Raw genomic sequence first — 26127 nt, 5'->3', positions numbered from 1 at the left:
GGCAGACACTCCGTAACCAACTGCCGGGCATGCCGGAACCACCTCTCAGAGGTGCCAGAACCACATGCCGGACACTCCGGAATCACCTGCCGGGCATGCCGGAACCATCTCTCAGACGTGCCAGAATAATGTTTCGGACATGCCGGAACCACCTGCCGAGCTCGCCGGAACCACCTGCTGGACACGCAAAAATCACCTGCTGGCTACGCCAGAACCACTCAGCAGACACTCCGGTATCACATGCCAGGCATTCCGGAACCACCTCTCAGAGGTGCCAGAACCAAATGCTGGATACTCCGGTATCACCTGCCGGGCATGCCGGAACCACCTCTCAGAGGTGCCAGAACCACATGCCGGACACTCCGGAATCACCTGCCGGGCATGCCGGAACCACCTCTCAGAGGTGCCAGAACCAAATGCCGGACACTCCGGAATCACCTGCCGGGCATGACGGAACCACCTGCTGGACATGCCGGAACAACCGGCTCGACTCGCCGGAACCATTGCCGGACATGCAAAATCACCTGCCGGCTACGCCAGAACCACTTGGCGAACACTCCCGAATCACCTGTCGGGCATGGCGGAACCACCTCTCAGACATGCCGGAACCACATGTCAATGACCCCGGAAGCACCTGCCGAGCACGCCAGAACCACATGCTCGACTCGCCAAAACCACCTGCTGGACACGCCAAAATCACCTGCCGGCTACGCCAGAACCGCTCGGCAGACACTCAGGAACCACCTCCAGGACAGCCCGGAACCACCTGCCGGACATGCCGGAACCACCTGCTTGACTCGCCAGAACCACCTGCCGGACACGCCAGAATCACCACCCGGCTGCGCTAAAACCACTTGTCGGACACTCCGGAATCACCTGCCGGGCATGCTGGAACCATCTCTCAGACGTGCCACAACCACGTACCGGAGAGACCGGAAGCACCTGACGAGCTCGCCGGAACCACCTGCTGGACATGCCGGAACCACCTGCCTCACAGGCCAAAATCATATGCTGGATACGCCAAAACCACTTGGCGGACTCTCCAGAATCACCTGCCGGGCATGCCAGCACAACCTCTCAGAAGTTCCAGAAGCACGTGCCGGACAGGCCGGAACCATCTCCCGGACAAACCGGAAACACAGGAAACACTCGCTGGAACCACCTGCTTGACTCACCGGTCCCACCTGCCGGACACGCCAAAATCACCTGCCCGCTACACCAGAACCACTTGGCGGACAAGCCGGAATCACGTGAAGTGCATGGCGACACAACCTCTCAGACGTGCCAGAACCTCGTGCCGGAGACACCAGAACCACCTGCTGGACAGACCGGAACCACATGCCGGACACGCCGGAACCACAGGCTCGACTCGCCGGAACGATTTCCGGACATGCAAATCACCTGCCGGCCTCGCCAGAACCACTTGGCGAACACTCTGAAATCATCTGTCGGGCATGCCAGAACCACCTCTCAGACTTGCCAGAACCATGTTCCGGACACGCCGGTACCACCTGCCGAGTATGCCGGAACCACCTGATCCACACCCCAGAACCACCTGCTGGACATGCCAGAATCACCTGCTGGCTACGCCAGAACGACTCGGCAGACACTCCGGAACCACCTGCCGGGCATGCCGGAACCAACTCTCAGAGGTGCCAGAACCACATGAAGGACATTCCGGAATCACCTGCCGGGCATGCCGGAAACACCTCTAAGACATGCCGGAACCACATGCCAATGACACCGGAAGCAACTGCCGAGCACGCCAGAACCACAAGATCGACTCGCCAAAACCACCCGCTGGAGACGCCAAAATCACCTGCCGGCTACGCCAGAACCACTCGGCAGACACTCCGGAATCACCTGCCAGGCTGGTTGGACCCACCTGCCGGTCACGCCAACATCACATTTCAGCTACGCCTGAACCACTTGGCGGATGCTCCGGAAACACCTGTCGGGCCAGCCGGAACCACCTCTCAGACGTGCCAGAACCATGTGCCTGAGATGCCGGAACCACTCCCCGAACAGACCGAAACCACCTGCCAGACCCGCCTGAACCCCCTGGCGAGCACGGCTGATCCACCTGCTCAACTAGCCGGAACCACCTTCCTGACACGCCAAAATAACCTGGCTTCTACGCCACAACCATTTGGTGAACTCTTCGGAATCACCTGCCGGGCTGGCTCCAGAACCACTCGGCAGACTCTCCGGAGCCACCTGCCGGGCATGCCGGAACCACCTCTCACCCATGCCGGAACCACACGCCAATGACACCGGAAGCACCTGCCGAGCACGCCAGAACCACCTGCTCGACTCGCCAAAACCACCTGCTGGACACGCCAAAATCACCTGCCGGCTACACCACAACCATTTGGTGAACTCTTCGAAATCACCTGCCCGTCTTGCTGGAACCACCTGCCGGTCACGCCAACATCACCTGCCAGCTATGCCAGAACCACTTGGCGGACACCATGGAAACACCTGTCGGGCCGGCCGGAACCACCTCTCAGACGTGCCAGAACCATGTGCCTGAGATGCCGGAACCACTCGCCGAACAGATCGAAACCACCTGCAAAACCCTCCTGAACCCCACGGCGAGCACACCTGATCCACCTGCTCAACTAGCCGGAACCACCTTCCTGACACGCCAAAATCACCTGCCAGGTATACCAGAACCACTTGGTGGACACTCCGGAATCATCTGCCGGACATGCCAGAACCAGCTCTCAGACACACCAGAACCACGTGCCAGAGACGCTGGAAGCACCAGCTGAGCATGCCGCAGCCACGTGCTCGACTCGCAAGAAACACCTGTCCGACATGCCAAAATCACCTGCTGGGTACGCCAGAAACACTTGGCGGCCGCTCCGGAATCAACTGTCGGGCGTGCCGGAACCACCTCTCAGAATTGCCAGAAACATGTTCTGGACACGCCGGTACCACCTGCCGAGTATGCCGGAACCAGCTGATCCACTCCCCAGAACCACCTAGTGGACACGCCAAAATCAACTGCAGGCTACGCAGGAACCACCGGCTCGACTCGCCGGAACCACCGCCGGACATGCAAAATGACCTGCCGGCTACGCCAAAACCAGTTGGCGAACACTCCGGAATCCCCTGTCGGTCATGCCGGAACCACCTCTCAGAGGTGCCAGAACCACATGCCGGACACTCCGGAATCACCTGCAGGGCATGCTGGAACCACGTGCTGGACATGCCGGAACCACCTGCCGGACATGCCGGAACCACCTGCCGGACATTCCGGAACCACCGGCTCGACTCGCCGGAACCATTGCCGGACATGCAAAATCACCTGCCGGCTACGCCAGAACCACTTGGTGGACACCATGGAAACACCTGTCGGGCCGGCCAGAACCACCTATCAGACGTGCCAGAACCATGTGCCTGAGATGCCGGAACCACACCCCGAACAGACCGAAACCACCTGCCAGACCCGCCTGAACCACCTGCCGAGCATGCCGGAACCACCTACACGACTCGCTGGAACCACCTACCTGACACGCTAAAATCACCTGCCGGGTATGCCACAACCACTTGGTGGACACTCCGGAATCATCTGCCGGACATGCCAGAACCAGCTCTCAGACACACCAGAACCACGTGCCAGACACGCCGGAAGCACCTGCTGAGCATGCCTGAGCCAAATGCTCGACTTGCAAGAAACACCTGCCAGACACGCCAAAATCACCTGCCGGGGACGCCAGAACCACGTGGCGGACACTCCGGTATCACCTGTCGGGCATGCCGGAACCAACTCTCAGACGTGCCAGAACCTCGTGCCGGACACGCCAGAACCACCTGCCGGACAGACCGGAACCACCTGCTGGACACGCCGGAACAACCGGCTCGACTCGCCGGAACCACCGCCGGACATGCAAAATGACCTGCCGGCTACGCCAGAACCACTTGGCGAACACTCCGGATTCACCTGTCGGGCATGCCGGAACCGCCTCTCAGACTTGCCAGAACCATGTTCCGGACACGCCGGTACCACCTGCCGAGTATGCCGGAACCACCTGATCCACTCCCCACAACCACCTGCTGGACACGCCAGAATCACCTGCCGGCTACGCCAGAACCACTCGGCAGACACTCCGGAACCACCTGCCGGGCATTCCGGAACCACCTCTCAGAGGTGCCAGAACCACGTGCCGGACACTCCGGAATCACCTGCCGGGCTGGCTGGAACCACCTGCCGGTCACGCCAAGATCACCTTTCAGCTACGCCAGAACCACTTGGCGGACACTCCGGAAACACCTCTCCGGCCGGCCGGAACCACCTCTCAGACGTGCCAGAACCATGTGCCTGAGATGCCGGAACCACTCCCCGAACAGACCGAAACCACCTGCCAGACCCGCCTGAACCCCCTGGCGAGCACGCCTGATCCACCTGCTCAACTTGCCGGAACCAAATTCCTGACACGCCAAAATAACCTGCCGGCTACGCCACAACCATTTGGTGAACTCTTCGGAATCACCTGCCGGGCTGGCTCCACAACCACTCGGCAGACACTCCGGAATCACCTGCCGGGCTGGCTGGAACCACCTGCCGGTCATGCCAACATCACCTGCCAGCTATGCCAGAACCACTTGGCGGACACCTATGGAAACACATGTCGGGCCGGCCGGAACCACCTATCAGATGTGCCAGAACCATGTGCCTGAGATGCCGGAACCACACCCCGAACAGACCGAAACCACCTGCCAGACCCGCCTGAACCACCTGCCGAGCACGCTGGAACCACCTACTCGACTCGCCGGAACCACCTACCTGACACGCTAAAATCACCTGCCGGGTATGCCACAACCACTTGGTGGACACTCCGGAATCATCTGCCGGACATGCCAGAAGCAGCTCTCAGACACACCAGAACCACGGGCCGGACAGGCTGGAAGCACCTGCTGATCATGCCTGAGCCAATGCTCGACTTGCAAGGAACACCTGCCAGACACGCCAAAATCACCTGCCGGGTACGCCAGAACCACGTGGCGCACACTCCGGAATCACCTGTCGGGCATGCCGGAACCAACTCTCAGACATGCCAGAACCTCGTGCCGGACACCCCAGAACCACGTGCCGGACAGACCGGAAACACCTGCCGGACACGCCGGAACCACCGGCTTGACTCGCCAGAACCACCGCCGGACATGCAAAATGACCTGCCGGCTACGCCAGAACCACTTGGCGAACACTCCGGAATCACCTGTCGGGCATGCCGGAACCACCTCTCAGACTTGCCAGAACCATGTTCCGGACACGCCGGTACCACCTGCCAAGTATGCCGGAAACACCTGATCCACTCCCCAGAACCACCTGCTGGACACGCCAGAATCACCTGCCGACTACGCCAGAACCACTCGGCAGACACTCCAGAACCACCTGCCGGGCCTGCCGGAACCACGTCTCAGAGGTGCCAGAACCACATGCCGGACACTCCGGAATCACCTGCCGGGCATGCTGGAACCATCTCTCAGACGTGCCAGAACCATGTTCCGGACACGCTGGTACCACCTGACGAGCTTGCCGGAACCACCTGCTGGACACGCCAAAATCACCTGCCAGCTACGCCAGAACCACACGGCAGACACTCCAGAATCACCTGCCGGGCTGGCTGGAACCACCTGCCGGTCACGCCAACATCACCTTTCAGCTACGCCAGAACCACTTGACGGACACTCCGGAAACACCTCTCCGGCCGGCCGGAACCACCTCTCAGACGTGCCAGAACCATGTGCCTGAGATGCCGGAACCACTCCCCGAACAGACAGAAACCACCTGCCAGACCCGCCTGAACCCCCTGGCGAGCACGCCTGATCCACCTGCTCAACTAGCCGGAACCACCTTCCTGACATGCCAAAATAACCTGCCGGCTACGTCACAACCATTTGATGAACTCTTCGGAATCACCTGCCGGGCTGGCTCCAGAACCACTCGGCAGACACTCCGGAACCATCTGCCGGGCATGCCGGCACCACCTCTCAGACATGCCGGAACCAATGCCAATGACACCAGAAGCACCTGCCGAGCACTCAAGAACCACCTGGTCCACTCGCCAAAACCACCTGCTGGACACGCCAAAATCACCTGCTGGCTACGCCACAACCATTTGGTGAACTCTTCGGAATCACCTGCCGGGCTTGCTGGAACCACCTGCCGGTCACGCCAACATCACCTGCCAGCTATGCCAGAACCACCTGGTGGACACTCCGGAATCATCTGCCAGAAATGCCAGAACCAGCCCTCTGACACACCAGAACCACGTGCCGGACACGCCGGAAGCACCTGCTGATCATGCCTGAGCCACATGCTCGACTAGCAAGAAACACCTGCCAGACACGCCAAAATCACCTGCCGGGTACGCCAGAACCACGTGGCGGACTCTCCAGAATCACCTGTCGGGCATGCCGGAACCAACTCTCAGACGTGCCAGAACCTCGTGCCGGACACGCCAGAACCACGTGCCGGAAAGACCGGAAACACCTGCCGGACACTCCGGAACCACCGGCTTGACTCGCCAGAACCACGGCTGGACATGCAAAATGACCTGCCGGCTACACCAGAACCACTTGGCGAACTCTCCGGAATCACCTGCCGGGCATGCCGGAACCACCTCTCAGAGCTGCCAGAACCACATGCCGGACACTCCGGAATCACCTGCCGGGCATGCCGGAACCACCTGCCGGACATGCCGGAACCAACTCTCAGACACACCAGAACCACGTGCCAGACAAGCCGCAAGCACCTGCTGATCATGCCTGAGCCACATGCTCGACTTGCAAGAAACACCTGCCAGACACGCCAAAATCACCTGCCGGGTACGCCAGAACCACGTGGCGGACTCTCCGGAATCACCTGTCGGGCATGCCGGAACCAACTCTCAGACGTGCCAGAACCTCGTGCCGGACACGCCAGAACCACCTGCCGGACAGACCGGAAACACCTGCCGGACACGCCGGAACCACCGGCTTGACTCGCCAGAACCACCGCCGGACATGCAAAATGGCCTGCCGGCTACGCCGGAACCACTTGGCGAACACTCCGGAATCACCTGTCGGGCATGCCGGAACCGCCTCTCAGACTTGGCAGAACCATGTTCCGGACACGCCGGTACCACCTGCCGAGTATGCCAGAACCACCTGATCGACTCCCCAGAACCACACGCTGGACATGCCAGAATCACCTGCCGACTACGCCTGAACCACTCAGCAGACACTCCGGAACCACCTGCCGGGCATGCCGGAACCACCTCTCAGAGGTGCCAGAACCACATGCCGGACACTCCGGAATCACCTGCCGGGCATGCCGGAGCCATCTCTCAGACGTGCCAGAACCATGTTCTGGACACGCTGGTACCACCTGCCGAGCTCGCCGGAACCACCTGCTGAACACGCCAAAATCACCTGCCAGCTACGCCAGAACCACACGGCAGACACTCCGGAATCACCTGCCGGGCTGGCTGGAACCACCTGCCGGTCACGCCAACATCACCTTTCAGCTACGCCAGAACCACTTGGCGGACACTCCGGAAACACCTCTCCGGCCGGCCGGAACCACCTCTCAGACGTGCCAGAACCATGTGCCTGAGATGCCGGAACCACTCCCCGAACAGACAGAAACCACCTGCCAGACCCGCCTGAACCCCCTGGCGAGCACGCCTGATCCACCTGCTCAACTAGCCGGAACCACCTTCCTGACACGCCAAAATAACCTGCCGGCTACGTCACAACCATTTGATGAACTCTTCGGAATCACCTGCCGGGCTGGCTCCAGAACCACTCGGCAGACACTCCGGAACCATCTGCCGGGCATGCCGGCACCACCTCTCAGACATGCCGGAACCACATGCCAATGACACCAGAAGCACCTGCCGAGCACTCAAGAACCACCTGGTCCACTCGCCAAAACCACCTGCTGGACACGCCAAAATCACCTGCTGGCTACGCCACAACCATTTGGTGAACTCTTCGGAATCACCTGCCGGGCTTGCTGGAACCACCTGCCGGTCACGCCAACATCACCTGCCAGCTATGCCAGAACCACCTGGTGGACACTCCGGAATCATCTGCCAGAAATGCCAGAACCAGCCCTCTGACACACCAGAACCACGTGCCGGACACGCCGGAAGCACCTGCTGATCATGCCTGAGCCACATGCTCGACTAGCAAGAAACACCTGCCAGACACGCCAAAATCACCTGCCGGGTACGCCAGAACCACGTGGCGGACTCTCCAGAATCACCTGTCGGGCATGCCGGAACCAACTCTCAGACGTGCCAGAACCTCGTGCCGGACACGCCAGAACCACGTGCCGGAAAGACCGGAAACACCTGCCGGACACTCCGGAACCACCGGCTTGACTCGCCAGAACCACGGCTGGACATGCAAAATGACCTGCCGGCTACACCAGAACCACTTGGCGAACTCTCCGGAATCACCTGCCGGGCATGCCGGAACCACCTCTCAGAGCTGCCAGAACCACATGCCGGACACTCCGGAATCACCTGCCGGGCATGCCGGAACCACCTGCCGGACATGCCGGAACCAACTCTCAGACACACCAGAACCACGTGCCAGACAAGCCGCAAGCACCTGCTGATCATGCCTGAGCCACATGCTCGACTTGCAAGAAACACCTGCCAGACACGCCAAAATCACCTGCCGGGTACGCCAGAACCACGTGGCGGACTCTCCGGAATCACCTGTCGGGCATGCCGGAACCAACTCTCAGACGTGCCAGAACCTCGTGCCGGACACGCCAGAACCACCTGCCGGACAGACCGGAAACACCTGCCGGACACGCCGGAACCACCGGCTTGACTCGCCAGAACCACCGCCGGACATGCAAAATGACCTGCCGGCTACGCCGGAACCACTTGGCGAACACTCCGGAATCACCTGTCGGGCATGCCGGAACCGCCTCTCAGACTTGGCAGAACCATGTTCCGGACACGCCGGTACCACCTGCCGAGTATGCCAGAACCACCTGATCGACTCCCCAGAACCACACGCTGGACATGCCAGAATCACCTGCCGACTACGCCTGAACCACTCAGCAGACACTCCGGAACCACCTGCCGGGCATGCCGGAACCACCTCTCAGAGGTGCCAGAACCACATGCCGGACACTCCGGAATCACCTGCCGGGCATGCCGGAGCCATCTCTCAGACGTGCCAGAACCATGTTCTGGACACGCTGGTACCACCTGCCGAGCTCGCCGGAACCACCTGCTGAACACGCCAAAATCACCTGCCAGCTACGCCAGAACCACACGGCAGACACTCCGGAATCACCTGCCGGGCTGGCTGGAACCACCTGCCGGTCACGCCAACATCACCTTTCAGCTACGCCAGAACCACTTGGCGGACACTCCGGAAACACCTCTCCGGCCGGCCGTAACCACCTCTCAGACGTGCCAGAACCATGTGCCTGAGATGCCGGAACCACTCCCCGAACAGACCGAAACCACCTGCCAGACCCGCCTGAACCCCCTGGCGAGCACGCCTGATCCACCTGCTCAACTAGCCGGAACCACCTTCCAGACACGCCAAAATCACCTGCCAGGTCTACCAGAACCACTTGGTGGACACTCCGGAATCATCTGCCAGAAATGCCAGAACCAGCCCTCTGACACACCAGAACCACGTGCCGGACACACCGGAAGCACCTGCTGATCATGCCTGAGCCACATGCTCGACTAGCAAGAAACACCTGCCAGACACGCCAAAATCACCTGCCGGGTACGCCAGAACCACGTGGCGGACTCTCCGGAATCACCTGTCGGGCATGCCGGAACCAACTCTCAGACGTGCCAGAACCTCGTGCCGGACACGCCAGAACCACGTGCCGGAAAGCCCGGAAACACCTGCCGGACACTCCGGAACCACCGGCTTGACTCGCCAGAACCACGGCCGGACATGCAAAATGACCTGCCGGCTACACCAGAACCACTTGGCGAACTCTCCGGAATCACCTGTCGGGCATGCCGGAACCACCTCTCAGACATGCCGGAACCACATGCCAATGACACCGGAAGCAGCTGCCGAGCACTCGAGAACCACCTGCTCCACTCGCCAAAACCACCTGCTGGACACGCCAAAATCACCTGCTGGCTACGCCACAACCATTTGGTGAACTCTTCGGAATCACCTGCCGGGCTTGCTGGAACCACCTGCCGGTCACGCCAACATCACCTGCCAGCTATGCCAGAACCACTTGGCGGACACCATGGAAACACCTGTCGGGCCGGCCAGAACCACCTATCAGACGTGCCAGAACCATGTGCCTGAGATGCCGGAACCACTCCCCGAACAGACCGAAACCACCTGCCAGACCCGCCTGAACCCCCTGGCGAGCACGCCTGATCCACCTGCTCAACTAGCCGGAACCAACTTCCTGACACGCCAAAATCACCTGCCAGGTATACAAGAACCACTTGGTGGACACTCCGGAATCATCTGCCGGACATGCCAGAACCAGCTCTCAGACACACCAGAACCACGTGCCAGAGACGCCGGAAGCACCAGCTGAGCATGCCTCAGCCACCTGCTCCACTCGCAAGATACACCTGTCGGACAGGCGAAAATCACCTGCCGGGTACGCCAGAAACACTTGGCGGACACTCCGGAATCACCTGTCGGGCGTGCCGGAACCACCTCTCAGACTTGCCAGAACCATGTTCCGGACACGCCAGTACCACCTGCCGAGTATGCCAGAACCAGCTGATCCACTCCCCAGAACCACCTAGTGGACACGCCAAAATCAACTGCCGGCTACGCCAGAACCACTCGGTAGACACTCCAGAATCAAGCCAGGCATTCCGGAACCACCTCTCAGAGGTGCCAGAACCAAATGCCGGAAACTCCGGTATCACCTGCCGGGCATGCCGGAACCACCTCTCAGAGGTGCCAGAACCACATGCCGGACACTCCGGAATCACCTGCCGGGCATGCCGGAGCCATCTCTCAGACGTGCCAGAACCAAGTTCCGGACACGCTGGTACCACCTGCCGAGCTCGCCGGAACCACCTGCTGAACACGCCAAAATCACCTGCCAGCTACGCCAGAACCACACGGCAGACACTCCGGAATCACCTGCCGGGCTGGCTGGAACCACCTGCCGGTCACGCCAACATCACATTTCAGCTACGCCAGAACCACATGCCGGACACTCCGGAATCACCTGCCGGGCATGCCGGAACCACCTCTCAGAGGTGCCAGAACCACATGCAGGCCACTCCGGAATCACCTGCCGGGCATGCCGGAACCATCTCTCAGACGTGCCAGAACCATGTTCCGGACACGCTGGTACCACCTGTCGAGCTGGCCAGAACCACCTGCTGGACACGCCAAAATCACCTGACAGCTACGCCAGAACCACACGGCAGACACTTCGGAATCACCTGCTGGGCTGGCTGGAACCACCTGCCGGTCACGCCAACATCACCTTTCAGCTAAGCCAGAACCACTTGGCGGACACTCCGGAAACACCTCTCCGGCCGACCAGAACCACCTCTCAGACGTGCCAGAACCATGTGCCTGAGATGCCGGAACCACTACCTGAACAGACAGAAACCACCTGCCAGACCCGCCTGAACCCCCTGGCGAGCACGCCTGATCCACCTGCTCAACTAGCCGGAACCACCTTCCAGACACGCCAAAATCACCTGCCAGGTCTACCAGAACCACTTGGTGGACACTCCGGAATCATCTGCCAGAAACGCCAGAACCAGCCCTCTGACAAACCAGAACCACGTGCCGGACACGCCGGAAGCACCTGCTGATCATGCCTGAGCCACATGCTCGACTAGCAAGAAACACCTGCCAGACACGCCAAAATCACCTGCCGGGTACGCCAGAACCACGTGGCGGACTCTCCGGAATCACCTGTCGGGCATGCCGGAACCAACTCTCAGACGTGCCAGAACCTCGTGCCGGACACGCCAGAACCACCTGCCGGACAGACCGGAAACACCTGCCGGACACGCCGGAACCACCGGCTTGACTCGCCAGAACCACCGCCGGACATGCAAAATGACCTGCCGGCTACGCCGGAACCACTTGGCGAACACTCCGGAATCACCTGTCGGGCATGCCGGAACCGCCTCTCAGACTTGGCAGAACCATGTTCCGGACACGCCGGTACCACCTGCCGAGTATGCCAGAACCACCTGATCGACTCCCCAGAACCACACGCTGGACATGCCAGAATCACCTGCCGACTACGCCTGAACCACTCAGCAGACACTCCGGAACCACCTGCCGGGCATGCCGGAACCACCTCTCAGAGGTGCCAGAACCACATGCCGGACACTCCGGAATCACCTGCCGGGCATGCCGGAGCCATCTCTCAGACGTGCCAGAACCATGTTCTGGACACGCTGGTACCACCTGCCGAGCTCGCCGGAACCACCTGCTGAACACGCCAAAATCACCTGCCAGCTACGCCAGAACCACACGGCAGACACTCCGGAATCACCTGCCGGGCTGGCTGGAACCACCTGCCGGTCACGCCAACATCACCTTTCAGCTACGCCAGAACCACTTGGCGGACACTCCGGAAACACCTCTCCGGCCGGCCGTAACCACCTCTCAGACGTGCCAGAACCATGTGCCTGAGATGCCGGAACCACTCCCCGAACAGACCGAAACCACCTGCCAGACCCGCCTGAACCCCCTGGCGAGCACGCCTGATCCACCTGCTCAACTAGCCGGAACCACCTTCCAGACACGCCAAAATCACCTGCCAGGTCTACCAGAACCACTTGGTGGACACTCCGGAATCATCTGCCAGAAATGCCAGAACCAGCCCTCTGACACACCAGAACCACGTGCCGGACACACCGGAAGCACCTGCTGATCATGCCTGAGCCACATGCTCGACTAGCAAGAAACACCTGCCAGACACGCCAAAATCACCTGCCGGGTACGCCAGAACCACGTGGCGGACTCTCCGGAATCACCTGTCGGGCATGCCGGAACCAACTCTCAGACGTGCCAGAACCTCGTGCCGGACACGCCAGAACCACGTGCCGGAAAGCCCGGAAACACCTGCCGGACACTCCGGAACCACCGGCTTGACTCGCCAGAACCACGGCCGGACATGCAAAATGACCTGCCGGCTACACCAGAACCACTTGGCGAACTCTCCGGAATCACCTGTCGGGCATGCCGGAACCACCTCTCAGACATGCCGGAACCACATGCCAATGACACCGGAAGCAGCTGCCGAGCACTCGAGAACCACCTGCTCCACTCGCCAAAACCACCTGCTGGACACGCCAAAATCACCTGCTGGCTACGCCACAACCATTTGGTGAACTCTTCGGAATCACCTGCCGGGCTTGCTGGAACCACCTGCCGGTCACGCCAACATCACCTGCCAGCTATGCCAGAACCACTTGGCGGACACCATGGAAACACCTGTCGGGCCGGCCAGAACCACCTATCAGACGTGCCAGAACCATGTGCCTGAGATGCCGGAACCACTCCCCGAACAGACCGAAACCACCTGCCAGACCCGCCTGAACCCCCTGGCGAGCACGCCTGATCCACCTGCTCAACTAGCCGGAACCAACTTCCTGACACGCCAAAATCACCTGCCAGGTATACAAGAACCACTTGGTGGACACTCCGGAATCATCTGCCGGACATGCCAGAACCAGCTCTCAGACACACCAGAACCACGTGCCAGAGACGCCGGAAGCACCAGCTGAGCATGCCTCAGCCACCTGCTCCACTCGCAAGATACACCTGTCGGACAGGCGAAAATCACCTGCCGGGTACGCCAGAAACACTTGGCGGACACTCCGGAATCACCTGTCGGGCGTGCCGGAACCACCTCTCAGACTTGCCAGAACCATGTTCCGGACACGCCAGTACCACCTGCCGAGTATGCCAGAACCAGCTGATCCACTCCCCAGAACCACCTAGTGGACACGCCAAAATCAACTGCCGGCTACGCCAGAACCACTCGGTAGACACTCCAGAATCAAGCCAGGCATTCCGGAACCACCTCTCAGAGGTGCCAGAACCAAATGCCGGAAACTCCGGTATCACCTGCCGGGCATGCCGGAACCACCTCTCAGAGGTGCCAGAACCACATGCCGGACACTCCGGAATCACCTGCCGGGCATGCCGGAGCCATCTCTCAGACGTGCCAGAACCATGTTCCGGACACGCTGGTACCACCTGCCGAGCTCGCCGGAACCACCTGCTGAACACGCCAAAATCACCTGCCAGCTACGCCAGAACCACACGGCAGACACTCCGGAATCACCTGCCGGGCTGGCTGGAACCACCTGCCGGTCACGCCAACATCACATTTCAGCTACGCCAGAACCACATGCCGGACACTCCGGAATCACCTGCCGGGCATGCCGGAACCACCTCTCAGAGGTGCCAGAACCACATGCAGGCCACTCCGGAATCACCTGCCGGGCATGCCGGAACCATCTCTCAGACGTGCCAGAACCATGTTCCGGACACGCTGGTACCACCTGTCGAGCTGGCCAGAACCACCTGCTGGACACGCCAAAATCACCTGACAGCTACGCCAGAACCACACGGCAGACACTTCGGAATCACCTGCTGGGCTGGCTGGAACCACCTGCCGGTCACGCCAACATCACCTTTCAGCTAAGCCAGAACCACTTGGCGGACACTCCGGAAACACCTCTCCGGCCGACCAGAACCACCTCTCAGACGTGCCAGAACCATGTGCCTGAGATGCCGGAACCACTACCTGAACAGACAGAAACCACCTGCCAGACCCGCCTGAACCCCCTGGCGAGCACGCCTGATCCACCTGCTCAACTAGCCGGAACCACCTTCCAGACACGCCAAAATCACCTGCCAGGTCTACCAGAACCACTTGGTGGACACTCCGGAATCATCTGCCAGAAACGCCAGAACCAGCCCTCTGACAAACCAGAACCACGTGCCGGACACGCCGGAAGCACCTGCTGATCATGCCTGAGCCACATGCTCGACTAGCAAGAAACAGCTGCCAGACACGCCAAAATCACCTGCCGGGTACGCCAGAACCACGTGGCGGACTCTCCGGAATCACCTGTCGGGCATGCCGGAACCAAATCTCAGACGTGCCAGAACCACGTGCCGGACAGACCGGAAACACCTGCCGGACACGCCGGAACCATCGGCTTGACTCGCCAGAACCACCGCCGGACATGCAAAATGATCTGCCAGCTACGCCAGAACCACTTGGCGAACACTCCGGAATCACCTGTCGGGCATGCCGGAACCGCCTCTCAGACTTGCCGGAACCATGTTCCGGACACGCCGGTACCACCTGCCGAGTATGCCGGAACCACCTGATCGACTCCCCAGAACCACACGCTGGACACGCCAGAATCACCTGCCGAGTACGCCAGAACCACTCGGCAGACACTCCGGAACCACCTGCCGGGCATGACGGAACCACCTCTCAGAGGTGCCAGAACCACATGCCGGACACTCCGGAATCACCTGCCGGGCATGCCGGAGCCATCTCTCAGACGTGCCAGAACCATGTTCCGGACACGCTGGTACCACCTGCCGAGCTCGCCGGAACCACCTGCTGAACACGCCAAAATCACCTGCCAGCTACGCCAGAACCACACGGCAGACACTCCGGAATCACCTGCCGGGCTGGCTGGAACCACCTGCCGATCACGCCAAGATCACCTTTCAGCTACGCCAGAACCACTTGGCGGACACTCCGGAAACACCTCTCCGGCCGGCCAGAACCACCTCTCAGACGTGCCAGAACCATGTGCCTGAGATGCCGGAACCACTTCCCGAACAGACCGAAACCACCTGCCAGACCCGCCTGAACCCCCTGGCGAGCACGCCTGATCCACCTGCTCAACTAGCCGGAACCACCTTCCTGACACGCCAAAATAACCTGCCGGCTACGTCACAACCATTTGGTGAACTCTTCGGAATCACCTGCCGGGCTGGCTCCAGAACCACTCGGCAGACACTCCGGAACCATCTGCCGGGCATGCCGGAACCACCTCTCTGACATGCCGGAACCACATGCCAATGACACCAGAAGCACCTGCCGAGCACTCGAGAACCACCTGCTCCACTCGCCAAAACCACCTGCTGGACACGCCAAAATCACCTGCTGGCTACGCCACAACCATTTGGTGAACTCTTCGGAATCACCTGCCGGGCTTGCTGGAACCACCTGCCGGTCACGCCAACATCACCTGCCAGCTATGCCAGAACCACTTGGCGGACACCATGGAAACACCTGTCGGGCCGGCCGGAAACAGCTCTCAGACGTGCCCGCACCATGAGCCTGAGATGCCGGAACCACTCCCCGAACAGACCGAAACCACCTGCCAGACCCGCCTGAACCCCCTGGCGAGCACGCCTGATCCATCTGCTCAACTAGCCGGAACCAACTTCCTGACACGCCAAAATCACCTGCCAGGTATACAAGAACCACTTGGTGGACACTCCGGAATCATCTGCCAGAGATGCCAGAACCAGCTCTCAGACACACCAGAACCACGTGCCAGAGACGCCGGAAGCACCAGCTGAGCATGCCTGAGCCACCTGCTCGACTCGCGAGAATCACCTGTCGGACATGCCAAAATCACCTGCCGGGTACGCCAGAAACACTTGGCGGACGCTCCGGAATCACCTGTCCGGCGTGCCGGAACTGCCTCTCAGACATGCCGGAACCACATGCCAATGACACCGGAAGCACCTGCCGAGCACGCCAGAACCACCTGCTCGACTCGCCAAAACCACCTGCTGGACACGCCAAAATCACCTTCCGGATACGCAACAACCATTTGGTGAACACTTCGGAATCACCTGCCTGACTGGCTGAAACCACCTGCCGATCACGCCAACATCACCTGCCAGCTATGCCAGAACCACTTGGCGTACGCTCCGGAATCACCTGTCGGGCGTGCCGGAACCACCTCTCAGACTTGCCAGAACCATGTTCTGGACACGCCGGTACCCCCTGCCGAGTATGCCGGAACCAGCTGATCCACTCCCCAGAACCACCAAGTGGACACGCCAAAATCAACTGCCGGCTACGCCAGAACCACTCGGCAGACACTCCGGAATCACATGCCAGGCATTCCGGAACCACCTCTCAGAGGTGCCAGAACCAAATGCCGGACACTCCGGTATCACCTGCCGGGCATGCCGGAACCACCTACTCGACTCGCTGGAACCACCTACCTGACACGCTAAAATCACCTGCCGGGTGTGCCACAACCACTTGGTGGACACTCCAGAATCAGCTGCCATACATGCCAGAACCAGCTCTCAGACACACCAGAACCACGTGCCGGACAGGCCGGAAGCACCTGCTGATCATGCCTGAGCCATATGCTCGACTTGCAAGAAACCCCTGCCGGACACGCCAAAATCACCTGCCGGGTACGCCAGAACCACGTGGCGGACACTCCGGAATCACCTGTCGGGCATGCCGGAACCAACTCTCAGACGTGCCAGAACCTCGTGCCGGACACGCCAGAAGCACCTGCCGGACAGACCGGAAACACCTGCTGCACACGCCAGAACCACTCAGCAGACACTCCGGAATCACATGCCACGCATCCCGGAACCACCTCTCAGAGGTGCCAGAACCAAATGCCGGGCACTCCGGTATCACCTGCCTGGCATGCCAGAACAAACACTCAGAGGTGCCAGAACCACATGCCGGACACTCCGGAATCACCTGCCGGGCATGCCGGAACCACCTGATCCACTCCCCAGAACCACCTGCTGGACACGCCGGAACCACGGGCTCGACTCGCCGGAACCACCGCCGGACATGCTAAATGACCTGCCGGTTACGCCAGAACCACTTGGCGAACACTCCGGAATCACCTGTCGGGCATGCCGGAACCACCTCTCAGACTTGCCAGAACCAAGTTCCGGACACGCCGGTACCACCTGCCGAGTATGCCGGAACCACCTGATCCACTCCCCGGAACCACCGGCTGGATACGCTAGAATCACCTGCCGGCTACGCCAGAACGACTCGGCAGACACTCCGTGACCAACTGCCGGGCATGCGGGAACCACCTCTCAGAGGTGCCAGAAACACATGCCGGACACTCCAGAATCACCTGCCGGGCATGCCAGAACCACCTGCTGGATATGCCAAAATCGTCTGCTGGCTACGCCACAACCATTTGGTGAACTCTTCGGAATCACCTGCCGGGCTGGCTGGAACCACCTGCCGGTCACGCCAACATCACCTGCCAGCTATGCCAGAACCACTTGGCGGACACCATGGAAACACCTGTCGGGCCGGCCGGAACCACCTATCAGACGTGCCAGAACCATGTGCCTGAGATGCCGGAACCACTCCCCGAACAAAGCGAAACCACCTGCCAGACCCGCCTGAACCACCTGCCGAGCACGCCGGAACCACCTACTCGACGCGCTGGAACCACCTACCTGACACGCTAAAATCACCTGCCGGGTAGGCCACAACCACTTGGTGGACACTCCGGAATCATCTGCCGGACATGCCCGAACCAGCTCTCAGACACACCAGAACCACGTGGCGGACACTCCGGAATCACCTGTCGGGCATGCCGGAACCAACTCTCAGACGTGACAGAACCTCGTGCCGGTCACGCCAGAACCACCTGCCGGACAGAACGGAAACACCTGCCGGACACGCCGGAACCACCGGCTCGACTCGCCGGAACCACCGCCGGACATGCAAAATGACCTGCCGGCTACGCCAGAACCACTTGGCGAACACTCCGGAATCACCTTTCCGGCATGCCGGAACCACCTCTCAGACTTGCCAGAACCAAGTTCCGGACACGCCGGTACCACCTGCCGAGTATGCCGGAACCACCTGATCCACTCCCCAGAACCACCAGCTGGATACGTCAGAATCACCTGCCGGCTACTCCAGAAGCACTCGGCAGACACTCCGTAACCAACTGCCGGGCATGCCGGAACCACCTCTCAGAGGTGCCAGAACCACATGCCGGACACTCCGGAATCACCTGCCGGGCATGCCGGAACCATCTCTCAGACGTGCCAGAATAATGTTTCGGACATGCCGGAACCACCTGCCGAGCTCGCCGGAACCACCTGCTGGACACGCAAAAATCACCTGCTGGCTACGCCAGAACCACTCAGCAGACACTCCGGTATCACATGCCAGGCATTCCGGAACCACCTCTCAGAGGTGCCAGAACCAAATGCTGGATACTCCGGTATCACCTGCCGGGCATGCCGGAACCACCTCTCAGAGGTGCCAGAACCACATGCCGGACACTCCGGAATCACCTGCCGGGCATGCCGGAACCACCTCTCAGAGGTGCCAGAACCAAATGCCGGACACTCCGGAATCACCTGCCGGGCATGACGGAACCACCTGCTGGACATGCCGGAACAACCGGCTCGACTCGCCGGAACCATTGCCGGACATGCAAAATCACCTGCCGGCTACGCCAGAACCACTTGGCGAACACTCCCGAATCACCTGTCGGGCATGGCGGAACCACCTCTCAGACATGCCGGAACCACATGTCAATGACCCCGGAAGCACCTGCCGAGCACGCCAGAACCACATGCTCGACTCGCCAAAACCACCTGCTGGACACGCCAAAATCACCTGCCGGCTACGCCAGAACCGCTCGGCAGACACTCAGGAACCACCTCCAGGACAGCCCGGAACCACCTGCCGGACATGCCGGAACCACCTGCTTGACTCGCCAGAACCACCTGCCGGACACGCCAGAATCACCACCCGGCTGCGCTAAAACCACTTGTCGGACACTCCGGAATCACCTGCCGGGCATGCTGGAACCATCTCTCAGACGTGCCACAACCACGTACCGGAGAGACCGGAAGCACCTGACGAGCTCGCCGGAACCACCTGCTGGACATGCCGGAACCACCTGCCTCACAGGCCAAAATCATATGCTGGATACGCCAAAACCACTTGGCGGACTCTCCAGAATCACCTGCCGGGCATGCCAGCACAACCTCTCAGAAGTTCCAGAAGCACGTGCCGGACAGGCCGGAACCATCTCCCGGACAAACCGGAAACACAGGAAACACTCGCTGGAACCACCTGCTTGACTCACCGGTCCCACCTGCCGGACACGCCAAAATCACCTGCCCGCTACACCAGAACCACTTGGCGGACAAGCCGGAATCACGTGAAGTGCATGGCGACGCAACCTCTCAGACGTGCCAGAACCTCGTGCCGGAGACACCAGAACCACCTGCTGGACAGACCGGAACCACATGCCGGACACGCCGGAACCACAGGCTCGACTCGCCGGAACGATTTCCGGACATGCAAATCACCTGCCGGCCTCGCCAGAACCACTTGGCGAACACTCTGAAATCATCTGTCGGGCATGCCAGAACCACCTCTCAGACTTGCCAGAACCATGTTCCGGACACGCCGGTACCAGCTGCCGAGTATGCCAGAACCACCTGATCCACACCCCAGAACCACCTGCTGGACATGCCAGAATCACCTGCTGGCTACGCCAGAACGACTCGGCAGACACTCCGGAACCACCTGCCGGGCATGCCGGAACCAACTCTCAGAGGTGCCAGACCACATGAAGGACATTCCGGAATCACCTGCCGGGCATGCCGGAAACACCTCTAAGACATGCCGGAACCACATGCCAATGACACCGGAAGCAACTGCCGAGCACGCCAGAACCACAAGATCGACTCGCCAAAACCACCCGCTGGAGACGCCAAAATCACCTGCCGGCTACGCCAGAACCACTCGGCAGACACTCCGGAATCACCTGCCAGGCTGGTTGGACCCACCTGCCGGTCACGCCAACATCACATTTCAGCTACGCCTGAACCACTTGGCGGATGCTCCGGAAACACCTGTCGGGCCAGCCGGAACCACCTCTCAGACGTGCCAGAACCATGTGCCTGAGATGCCGGAACCACTCCCCGAACAGACCGAAACCACCTGCCAGACCCGCCTGAACCCCCTGGCGAGCACGGCTGATCCACCTGCTCAACTAGCCGGAACCACCTTCCTGACACGCCAAAATAACCTGGCTTCTACGCCACAACCATTTGGTGAACTCTTCGGAATCACCTGCCGGGCTGGCTCCAGAACCACTCGGCAGACTCTCCGGAGCCACCTGCCGGGCATGCCGGAACCGCCTCTCACCCATGCCGGAACCACACGCCAATGACACCGGAAGCACCTGCCGAGCACGCCAGAACCACCTGCTCGACTCGCCAAAACCACCTGCTGGACACGCCAAAATCACCTGCCGGCTACACCACAACCATTTGGTGAACTCTTCGAAATCACCTGCCCGTCTTGCTGGAACCACCTGCCGGTCACGCCAACATCACCTGCCAGCTATGCCAGAACCACTTGGCGGACACCATGGAAACACCTGTCGGGCCGGCCGGAACCACCTCTCAGACGTGCCAGAACCATGTGCCTGAGATGCCGGAACCACTCGCCGAACAGATCGAAACCACCTGCAAAACCCTCCTGAACCCCACGGCGAGCACACCTGATCCACCTGCTCAACTAGCCGGAACCACCTTCCTGACACGCCAAAATCACCTGCCAGGTATACCAGAACCACTTGGTGGACACTCCGGAATCATCTGCCGGACATGCCAGAACCAGCTCTCAGACACACCAGAACCACGTGCCAGAGACGCTGGAAGCACCAGCTGAGCATGCCGCAGCCACGTGCTCGACTCGCAAGAAACACCTGTCCGACATGCCAAAATCACCTGCTGGGTACGCCAGAAACACTTGGCGGCCGCTCCGGAATCAACTGTCGGGCGTGCCGGAACCACCTCTCAGAATTGCCAGAAACATGTTCTGGACACGCCGGTACCACCTGCCGAGTATGCCGGAACCAGCTGATCCACTCCCCAGAACCACCTAGTGGACACGCCAAAATCAACTGCAGGCTACGCAGGAACCACCGGCTCGACTCGCCGGAACCACCGCCGGACATGCAAAATGACCTGCCGGCTACGCCAAAACCAGTTGGCGAACACTCCGGAATCCCCTGTCGGTCATGCCGGAACCACCTCTCAGAGGTGCCAGAACCACATGCCGGACACTCCGGAATCACCTGCAGGGCATGCTGGAACCACGTGCTGGACATGCCGGAACCACCTGCCGGACATGCCGGAACCACCTGCCGGACATTCCGGAACCACCGGCTCGACTCGCCGGAACCATTGCCGGACATGCAAAATCACCTGCCGGCTACGCCAGAACCACTTGGTGGACACCATGGAAACACCTGTCGGGCCGGCCAGAACCACCTATCAGACGTGCCAGAACCATGTGCCTGAGATGCCGGAACCACTCCCCGAACAGACCGAAACCACCTGCCAGACCTGCCTGAACCACATGCCGAGCACGCCGGAACCACATACTCGACTCGCCGGAACCTCCTACCTGACACGCTAAAATCACCTGCCGGGTATGCCACAACCAATTGGTGGACACTCCAGAATCATCTGCCGGACATGCCAGAACCAGCTCTCAGACACACCGGAACCACGTGCCGGACACGCAGGAAGCACCTGCTGATCATGCCTGAGCCAAAAGCTCGACTTGCAAGAAACACCTGCCAGACACGCCAAAATCACCTGCCGGGTACGCCAGAACCTCGTGGCGGACACTCCTGAATCACATGTCGGGCATGCCAGAACCAACTCTCAGACATGCCAGAACCTCGTGCCGGACACGCCAGAACCACCTGCCGGACAGACCGGAACAACCTGCTGGACACGCCGGAACCACCGGCTCGACTCGCCGGAACCACCGCCGGACATGCAAAATGACCTGCCGGCTACGCCAGAACCACTTGGCGAACACTCCGGAATCACCTGTCGGGCATGCCGGAACCACCTCTCAGACTTGCCAGAACCATGTTCCGGACACGCCGGTACCACCTGCCGAGTATGCCGGAATCACATGATCCACTCCCCACAACCACCTGCTGGACACGCCAGAAACACCTGCCGGCTACGCCAGAACCACTCAGCAGACACTCCGGAACCACCTGCCGGGCATGCCAGAACCACCTCTCAGAGGTGCCAGAACCACATGCCGGACACACCGGAATCAACTGCCGGTCACGCCAACATCACCTGCCAGCTATGCCAGAACCACTTGGCGGACCCCATGGAAACACCTGTCGGGCCGGCCGGAACCACCTATCAGACGTACCAGAACCATGTGCCTGAGATGCCGGAACCACACCCCGAACAGACCGAAACCACCTGCCAGACCCGCCTGAACCACCTGCCGAGCACGCCGGAACCACCTACACGACTCGCTGGAACCACCTACCTGACACGCTAAAATCACCTGCCGGGTATGCCACAACCACTTGGTGGACACTCCGGAATCATCTGCCGGACATGCCAGAACCAGCTCTCAGACACACCAGAACCACGTGCCAGACACGCCGGAAGCACCTGCTGAGCATGCCTGAGCCAAATGCTCGACTTGCAAGAAACACCTGCCAGACACGCCAAAATCACCTGCCGGGGACGCCAGAACCACGTGGCGGACACTCCGGAATCACCTGTCGGGCATGCCGGAACCAACTCTTCGACGTGCCAGAACCTCGTGCCGGACACGCCAGAACCACCTGCCGGACAGACCGGAACCACCTGCTGGACACGCCGGAACAACCGGCTCGACTCGCCGGAACCACCGCCGGACATGCAAAATGACCTGCCGGCTACGCCAGAACCACTTGGCGAACACTCCGGATTCACCTGTCGGGCATGCCGGAACCGCCTCTCAGACTTGCCAGAACCATGTTCCGGACACGCCGGTACCACCTGCCGAGTATGCCGGAACCACCTGATCCACTACCCACAACCACCTGCTGGACACGCCAGAATCACCTGCCGGCTACGCCAGAACCACTCGGCAGACACTCCGGAACCACCTGCCGGGCATTCCGGAACCACCTCTCAGAGGTGCCAGAACCACGTGCCGGACACTCCGGAATCACCTGCCGGGCTGGCTGGAACCACCTGCCGGTCACGCCAAGATCACCTTTCAGCTACGCCAGAACCACTTGGCGGACACTCCGGAAACACCTCTCCGGCCGGCCGGAACCACCTCTCAGACGTGCCAGAACCATGTGCCTGAGATGCCGGAACCACTCCCCGAACAGACCGAAACCACCTGCCAGACCCGCCTGAACCCCCTGGCGAGCACGCCTGATCCACCTGCTCAACTTGCCGGAACCAAATTCCTGACACGCCAAAATAACCTGCCGGCTACGCCACAACCATTTGGTGAACTCTTCGGAATCACCTGCCGGGCTGGCTCCACAACCACTCGGCAGACACTCCGGAATCACCTGCCGGGCTGGCTGGAACCACCTGCCGGTCATGCCAACATCACCTGCCAGCTATGCCAGAACCACTTGGCGGACACCTATGGAAACACATGTCGGGCCGGCCGGAACCACCTATCAGATGTGCCAGAACCATGTGCCTGAGATGCCGGAACCACACCCCGAACAGACCGAAACCACCTGCCAGACCCGCCTGAACCACCTGCCGAGCACGCTGGAACCACCTACTCGACTCGCCGGAACCACCTACCTGACACGCTAAAATCACCTGCCGGGTATGCCACAACCACTTGGTGGACACTCCGGAATCATCTGCCGGACATGCCAGAACCAGCTCTCAGACACACCAGAACCACGGGCCGGACAGGCCGGAAGCACCTGCTGATCATGCCTGAGCCAATGCTCGACTTGCAAGGAACACCTGCCAGACACGCCAAAATCACCTGCCGGGTACGCCAGAACCACGTGGCGCACACTCCGGAATCACCTGTCGGGCATGCCGGAACCAACTCTCAGACATGCCAGAACCTCGTGCCGGACACCCCAGAACCACGTGCCGGACAGACCGGAAACACCTGCCGGACACGCCGGAACCACCGGCTTGACTCGCCAGAACCACCGCCGGACATGCAAAATGACCTGCCGGCTACGCCAGAACCACTTGGCGAACACTCCGGAATCACCTGTCGGGCATGCCGGAACCACCTCTCAGACTTGCCAGAACCATGTTCCGGACACGCCGGTACCACCTGCCAAGTATGCCGGAAACACCTGATCCACTCCCCAGAACCACCTGCTGGACACGCCAGAATCACCTGCCGACTACGCCAGAACCACTCGGCAGACACTCCAGAACCACCTGCCGGGCCTGCCGGAACCACGTCTCAGAGGTGCCAGAACCACATGCCGGACACTCCGGAATCACCTGCCGGGCATGCTGGAACAATCTCTCAGACGTGCCAGAACCATGTTCCGGACACGCTGGTACCACCTGACGAGCTCGCCGGAACCACCTGCTGGACACGCCAAAATCACCTGCCAGCTACGCCAGAACCACACGGCAGACACTCCAGAATCACCTGCCGGGCTGGCTGGAACCACCTGCCGGTCACGCCAACATCACCTTTCAGCTACGCCAGAACCACTTGACGGACACTCCGGAAACACCTCTCCGGCCGGCCGGAACCACCTCTCAGACGTGCCAGAACCATGTGCCTGAGATGCCGGAACCACTCCCCGAACAGACAGAAACCACCTGCCAGACCCGCCTGAACCCCCTGGCGAGCACGCCTGATCCACCTGCTCAACTAGCCGGAACCACCTTCCTGACACGCCAAAATAACCTGCCGGCTACGTCACAACCATTTGATGAACTCTTCGGAATCACCTGCCGGGCTGGCTCCAGAACCACTCGGCAGACACTCCGGAACCATCTGCCGGGCATGCCGGCACCACCTCTCAGACATGCCGGAACCACATGCCAATGACATAGAAGCACCTGCCGAGCACTCAAGAACCACCTGGTCCACTCGCCAAAACCACCTGCTGGACACGCCAAAATCACCTGCTGGCTACGCCACAACCATTTGGTGAACTCTTCGGAATCACCTGCCGGGCTTGCTGGAACCACCTGCCGGTCACGCCAACATCACCTGCCAGCTATGCCAGAACCACCTGGTGGACACTCCGGAATCATCTGCCAGAAATGCCAGAACCAGCCCTCTGACACACCAGAACCACGTGCTGGACA

The sequence above is a fragment of the Equus caballus genome, unplaced genomic scaffold (assembly GCF_041296265.1).
Source record: "Equus caballus isolate H_3958 breed thoroughbred unplaced genomic scaffold, TB-T2T haplotype2-0000440, whole genome shotgun sequence".
In the NCBI taxonomy this organism is placed as follows: domain Eukaryota; kingdom Metazoa; phylum Chordata; class Mammalia; order Perissodactyla; family Equidae; genus Equus; species Equus caballus.
The sequence above is the reverse complement of the archived record's forward strand: the minus strand, read 5'-3'. Positions refer to the sequence as shown.